This window comes from Mustela nivalis (genome assembly GCF_964662115.1).
Source record: "Mustela nivalis genome assembly, chromosome: 11".
NCBI classification, from domain to species: domain Eukaryota; kingdom Metazoa; phylum Chordata; class Mammalia; order Carnivora; family Mustelidae; genus Mustela; species Mustela nivalis.
In genome coordinates, this window is record NC_139030.1 from 42,761,674 (window position 1) to 42,768,374 (window position 6,701).

General features: G+C 35.3%; 1 protein-coding gene and 1 pseudogene across 2 annotated transcripts in view; one reads left to right on the top strand and one right to left on the bottom strand.

The window, feature by feature from the left end:
• Positions 1 to 680, top strand: part of LOC309843728 (uncharacterized protein) — a gene marked incomplete at its 5' end in the record, with an annotated part of 94,673 nt that extends 93,993 nt beyond the window's left edge. Inside the window, one exon of the transcript XR_014300313.1 lies at positions 560 to 680. The remainder of the gene's footprint in view (positions 1 to 559) is intronic.
• A 4,208-nt stretch (positions 681 to 4,888) lies between these two features.
• On the bottom strand, positions 4,889 to 6,097 carry LOC309843727 (high mobility group protein B1 pseudogene; annotated as a pseudogene). The gene has a single exon. The product of its transcript is annotated as a high mobility group protein B1 pseudogene (transcript).
• Between the last annotated feature and the right edge of the window lie 604 nt (positions 6,098 to 6,701).

Genomic DNA, 6,701 nt, shown 5'->3' on the forward strand with positions numbered 1-6,701 from the left:
CAAGAAAAAAGAGTTTTGTCTGAAAAATTCAGATAAAGCAAATATCAAAATCCTTTAAATATATGTTTTACTTATTTTTTACTGTGAAATAAAGTAGCATACAAAAGAATATATGAAAATATATGTGTACAGCTAAAAAATAAAAAATAAAATGGATTCCTTTGTATCTAGCACCCAGGCTGAGAAATAGAACCTTCCCATATCCCAGAAATTCTCCTCTGGGAGTGTTTGCAGTTCTGAACTTTGTTAATCCATTCCTTGCTTTTCTTGGTGGTCATCACTGCCTGTTGATATGTTCCTTAAACATTGTACTGTTTAGTTTTAAAACTTTATATGAGTGAAAACATACATACGTATTCTTATACGCATACACTGTACGTATTCTTTGGTGACTTGTTTCCTTTAAGATTTTATTGATTTTTGAGCTCCATTCATGTGGCCTTGTAGCTGTAGTAAACTAATTTTTATTGCTGTGTGGTGTTTGATTATGAAAGTGTATCACCACTTATTGGACTAGTCTGTTGAATGCATCGAGGTTGTTTTCTGGTTTTCCCCGCAGGAAACAATGCTGTTATCCGTGTCCTTCTGCATGTCTCCTGGGCACATCCACAGATTTCTCTAGGATACATAACTTGATAGTGGGAACATGAGATCACAGAGAACATACGCATGCTTAATTTTACTAGGTAAATCCAACTTGTTTTCTGTAAGTGTTCCAATTTCCTCTCTCACCAGCAGAACATTCTCGTGCCTCCTCAGTCTTGTAAAAGGCCCTAACACACTTCCTAAGCCTGGCAGCTTTGGAATGGTCTCTCATGGTTTGAAATTCCATGATTTGCCAGGAAGCTGAACACCTTTTCTCATGTATGGGCTATTTCTGCTCCATTTTTCTATTTGGATAGTGGTCATTCCTGCAGATTTGCAGAAGTTTTCATATATATTTGTATTCTTTTTTTTTTTTAAATATTTGTATTCTGACGCATGATGTGTTGCAATTATCTTCTCTTAGTTTGGGCTTGTTTTTTCAACTCTTATAATGTTTTTCAAAAGACAGAAGACATTAATTTCAATATAATAAATATTTTCCTTTATTATTTGTACTTTTTGTGTCTGGTTTAAAGACCTCTCCCTAGGGGCATCTGGGTTTCTTAGTCTTTAAGTGGCTGCCTTCTGCTCAGGTCATGATCCTAACGGTCCTGGGCTTGAGCCCCACAACAGGCTCCCTGCTCAGCGGGAAGCCTGCTTCTCCCTCTCCCACTCCCCCTGCTTGTGTTCCCTCTCTTGTTGTCTCTTTCTCTGTCCAAAAAAAAAAAAAAAAAAAAAAAAAAATCTTTCCCTCATTTGAGACCATAAAGATGCTCAACTTCGGGTCTTCTAAAAATTTTATAGAGTTACCTTTCACATGTAAGTTTTTAGTTGACCTGGAACTGATGTTTGTTTATTGTGTAAAGTAAGAGTTTAATTTTTTCACATTGAAGACAAATGGCTGCGTCACCTGCGTGGTTCAGTGGGTTAAAGCCTCTGCCTTTGGCCCGGGTCATGGTCCCAGGGTCCTGGGATTGTGCCCCACATTGGGCTCTCTGCTCAGTGGGGAGACTGCTTCCCTCGCCGGCCCTCCCCTGCCTACCTTTGATGTCTCTTTCTGTCAAATAAATAAAAACGTTTTTAAAAAAAAGAAAAAGAAAAAAAATCACTCCACCACTACTTATTGAAAACAATCCATCATTTCCCCATTGATCTGCATTAGTACCTCTGTCATGTGTTAAATGGCAATTTGTGTGTGGTTTGTTTCTGGACTCTATGCTGTTCCATTGGTCCAAGTTTCTATACCCCCTCCCTTCTTAAAAATCATGTGTCATATTGTATAGCTCTTCACTCATTAAAGTCTTCTCTAATTTCTGTCAATAAAGATTTATACTTTTTCCTTTAAAGATCTTGCATATCCTTTGTTAGATTTATTCCTAAACAAATCATATTTTTGATGCTGTAAGAAATGACATCTTTAAAATTTTTTTCAGCTTATTACTGGTATATAGAAATATGATAGATTTTGCATAATGATTTTATATTTAGCATGTTTACTGAACTTTTTATTTTTATAGTTTATATTTGTAGGCAATTATATCATTTTAAAATAGTGAGAGGTTTTTTTTTTCCTTTCTGAATTCTTTGTTTATAAAAGATTTTATTTATTAATTTGACAGAGAGAGATCACAAGTAGGCAGAGAGGCAGGCAGAGAGAGAGGGGGAAGCAGGCTCCCTGCTGAGCAGAGAACCTGATACGGGACTCAATCCCAGGACCCTGGGATCATGACCCGAGCAGAGGCTTTAACCCACTGAGCCACCCAGGCACTCCTCTTTCTAAATTCTTATACCTTATTTCTTTTTCTTACCTTACAGGTCTGGTCTGGATCTCCAGTTTAATTTTGTGTAGAAGTGGGGATAGTAGGTAAACTTTCTTTATTCCTGATCTTTAAAAGGAATGCTTTGAGAATTTCAAAATTGAATATATATATTTTTTTGCTATAACTTTTGGGGTAGATATCCTGCAACAGATTAAAGAAGTTCATTTTAATCCATAATTTATTTAGAATTTTTACTATTAAAGAATATTGAATTTAGCAAGTGCATTTGTTGAAATAGTCACAATTTTCTCCTTTCGTACATGAATGTAGCCAATAACATTGTTTATTTTTCCATCTTTAACTTATTTTTATTCCTGAATAAGCCCATTTGCTCAAGTGTATGTGTGTGTGTGTGTGTGTGTGTGTGTGTGTGTGTGTATTTTTAATACTTGGAGATATTTGATTTGCTAGTGTTTTGTCTGGGACTTTTGCATTTATATTCCCAAGTAAAATTGGTTTTTAAATTCCTCTTTTTGAATATCATTGTTGGATTTGGTATCAAGTTTATACTAGCATCAAAAAATGAGTAGAGTAATGTCTTTTTTCCCCTCCATAATCTGAAATAGTTTGTGTAAAATGAAATTGTTTTTTGAATGATTTTTGGATGTCTCCTGAGTCATAAGATTTTAAACTGATGACCTAAATCTCTTTAATAGTTAAAGGACCAGGGAGGCTTGGGTGGCTCAGTTGGTCAGCTCAGGTCATGATCCCAGGGTTCTGGGATCAAGTCCCACATTGGGCTCCTTGCTTAGCAGGGAACCTGCTCCTCCCTCTGTCTGCCACTCCCCCTGCTTGAGTTTTCTCTCTCTCTAACAAATAAATAAATACAATCTTAAAAAAAATATTTAAAAAAATAGTCACAGGACCATTCAGGTTTTCGCTTTCTTCTCAAGTCAGTTTTGTTAAGTTATATTTTATGAGTCATTCAGTACGTTTTCAAGTTTATTGGAATAATGCTCATATATCTCCTAATTATTTAATGTCTGTTGCATCCTAATATATGTCCCCTTTTTATTTAATCTAGTTATATAATATTTTCATGTTATACATGTACTATTTAAATTTAATTTTAATTTTGGGGTCTGCTTTCTAGTTTTTTAATATTATCACAGGTTTTAAAATTTTACTACTTTTCCAGAGAAGCAACTTTTGATTATTGAATCTTTTGTTTTCTACTTAATTATTTTCTCCTAACTTTATTATTTCCTTTCTTATCTTTGGTTTTTTTTTTTTTCCTATCCTTTTGTTAACTTTTTATGATAGACATAGGTTTCATTTTTTTAAGATTTAAAAGAAATTTAAATAATCTTTATAGCCAACATAGGCTTGAACTTACAACCCTGAGATCAAGAGTCACATGCTTTATGGACTGGGCCAACCAGGTGCCTGGTTTTCATTATTTTTTTTAGCTTTTCTTATTTTCTATTTTAAAATTAAAGATGCATATTTTCCTGTAAGTTCTTTAGTTTTATAATGTAATATTTTATACATTACATATGTTTTAATGTGTACTATTTTGTTCTGAATGTTTTCTGATGTCCATTATAGTTTCTTCTTTGATCCTTGAGTAATTTTAAAGGGTATTTCTTAATTTCCAAACATGTAGGAATTTTTTTAGTTATGTGTTTTTGGTTGCAAATCCATTGTGGTTGGAGAACTTCAACTGTATGATACTGCTTTTTGGGGTAGGGCTACATTTATTGAAATTTCTTTGAAAACACCATTTGTTTAAAATGTTTCAAGCTTGTTTGGAAAGAATATACATTTTAAGCCATTAAGTGCAGTAAGCAATATATGTTCATTAGTGTAAATTTATTCAGTGTCTTGTTTAAGTTTTCCATAAAACTACTGTTTTTTATGTTATCTTTTTTATGTTATGTTACTGTTTTTATGTTATCTTAATAGTCAATTGCTGGGAAAGTGTGTTGAAATCTTTCAGTATGATGGAGATTTGTCAATTTTCCTTGCTTTGTGTATTTCAGGGCTTTAACTAGGTGTAGGTAACTTCAAGTTGATATCTTCCAAATGAATTGAATTTCTAATCATTATGTAATGATTATTTTTGTGTCTAATAAAGTTCATCTATAAATGTATATATCTATTGGAAATGGCTATACCAGGCTTCCTCCTACCTTCCTTTCTTTCTTTCTTTCTTTTAAAGAGAGAACATTTTATTTGAGAGAGAGAGTGTGAGCATGAGCAGGGGACGGGGGTGGGGGAGAGGACAGAGGAAGAGGGAGAGAGATAAGCAGACTCCCCACTGGGCTCAGAGCCCAGTGCTCTATCCCAGGACCATGACCTGAGTCAAAGGCAGATTCTTAACCCACTGAGCTAACCAGGTGCTCCTATTTGGTATGTACATTGTATATCTTTCTGTATCTTTTTACTTCTACATTCTCAGTCTGTGTTTTTAAGCTTTAGATTTATCTCTTACAAATAACATAAAAAAAATTTAAAAACCTCCTCAGTTTAGCATGTTTGTCTTTTTTTTTTTAATAAAAAAAATTGTATTTACTTAGAAGCATTCAGAATGTCAACAAAACAGCTGCAACTTTTTTTTTTTTTTTGCAATTACAGAGTGGTATTCAGTTAACAGAACAACAATTATTTCGTAGAAGCTGCATCAGAGACAACTGAAGATGAAAAACTACCATCCCTATATATAACTAATTTGTGCTGTGCACCAACAAGAACCTGCTTTAAGTTTCCATGCCAATTTACAACCCCCATACTGTACCAGGCAAGGTTAGTGGCCATTGAAAATACCACCAGGACAGGGCTATCTAAAGACACATTCGGTAGTGTGTTAACTATACAAAAAAAGACACTGTACAGTTTAAAAACAAATCTTACACAGCCTTACATTTCAATTTTTTTCTTTAAAAGGAGTGAGTTGTGTACAGGGGGGTTAAATGCTTTATAGACAAGAAAAAAAAAACTGCGCTAGAACCAACTTATTCATCATCATCATCTTCTTCTTCATCTTCATCTTCTTCATCTTTCTCCTCCTCCTCATCCTCTTCATCTTCCTCATCCTCCTCCTCTTCCTTCTTTTTCTTGCTCTTTTCAGCCTTGACGACTCCCTTTTTTGCCGCATCAGGCTTTCCTTTAGCTCGGTATGCAGCAATATCCTTTTCATATTTTTCCTTCAGCTTAGCAGCCTTCTTTTCGTAAGGCTGCTTGTCATCTGCAGCAGTGTTATTCCACATTTCTCCCAGTTTCTTTGCAACATCACCAATGGATAGGCCTGGATGTTCTCCTTTGATTTTTGGGCGATACTCAGAACAAAACAAGAAAAAGGCCGAAGGAGGCCTCTTGGGTGCATTGGGATCCTTGAACTTCTTTTTTGTTTCCCCTTTAGGGGGAATATAAGTTTTCATTTCTCTTTCATAACGGGCCTTGTCAGCCTTTGCCATGTCTTCAAATTTTCCTTTCTCTTTAGCAGACATGGTCTTCCACCTTTCTGAGCACTTCTTAGAAAACTCTGAGAAGTTGACTGAAGCATCTGGGTGCTTCTTCTTGTGCTCCTCCCGGCAAGTTTGCACAAAGAATGCATATGATGACATTTTGCCTCTCGGCTTCTTAGGATCTCCTTTGCCCATGGTTAATTATTTTCCTCAGCGAGGCACAGAGTCGCCCAGTGCCCGTCTGGCTCTCACTTGCCCCGGCGCTGTCTCTATGGAGCTCAATGTACTCAGCATGTTTGTCTTTTAACTGAAGCAGTTAATCTGCTAAATTTGTTGTAACTGCAGACATATTTAGGTTTATTTTTATAGTCTTCTCTGTTTTCCATTTGTCCCACCTTTCTTATACTAATATTCTGTATCTGATAATTTAAGTATTTGAAGTATTTTGGGTCTGATTGTGTTAACTTTTGTTTCTGCTGGCTCTTACTCATGACTTTGATTCCTTAGTTAGTAATCTTGGCTCTTACATTGTTTAATTTTCCTTGGAAAAGTATCCATTGAGATTCTTTGTATCCTAGAGTGAAAGAGACTATTTCCTACAAAGGATTTGCATTTGCCTTTGTTAGACACTTGGGGCATTACCAGTCCAGGACCACTTTAAATAAATTTGACTTTAGGTTTTACTTAGGCTGTTTCAAAAGTGAAAATCTGTTGTGCTAACTTATGGAAGGGTACTTTCTGGTTATAAATTCTCAGGGTATAATTTTCTCCCACTCTACCCACTGCCAAGTTTTGAGGCTGCTAGTTTTCCATGCAATCTTTTGGTGGTGGTGGGGGGGATGTTGGAAATGGGTAGTTTATTTTAGTTCCCTCTTTCACTGAGTTTCTG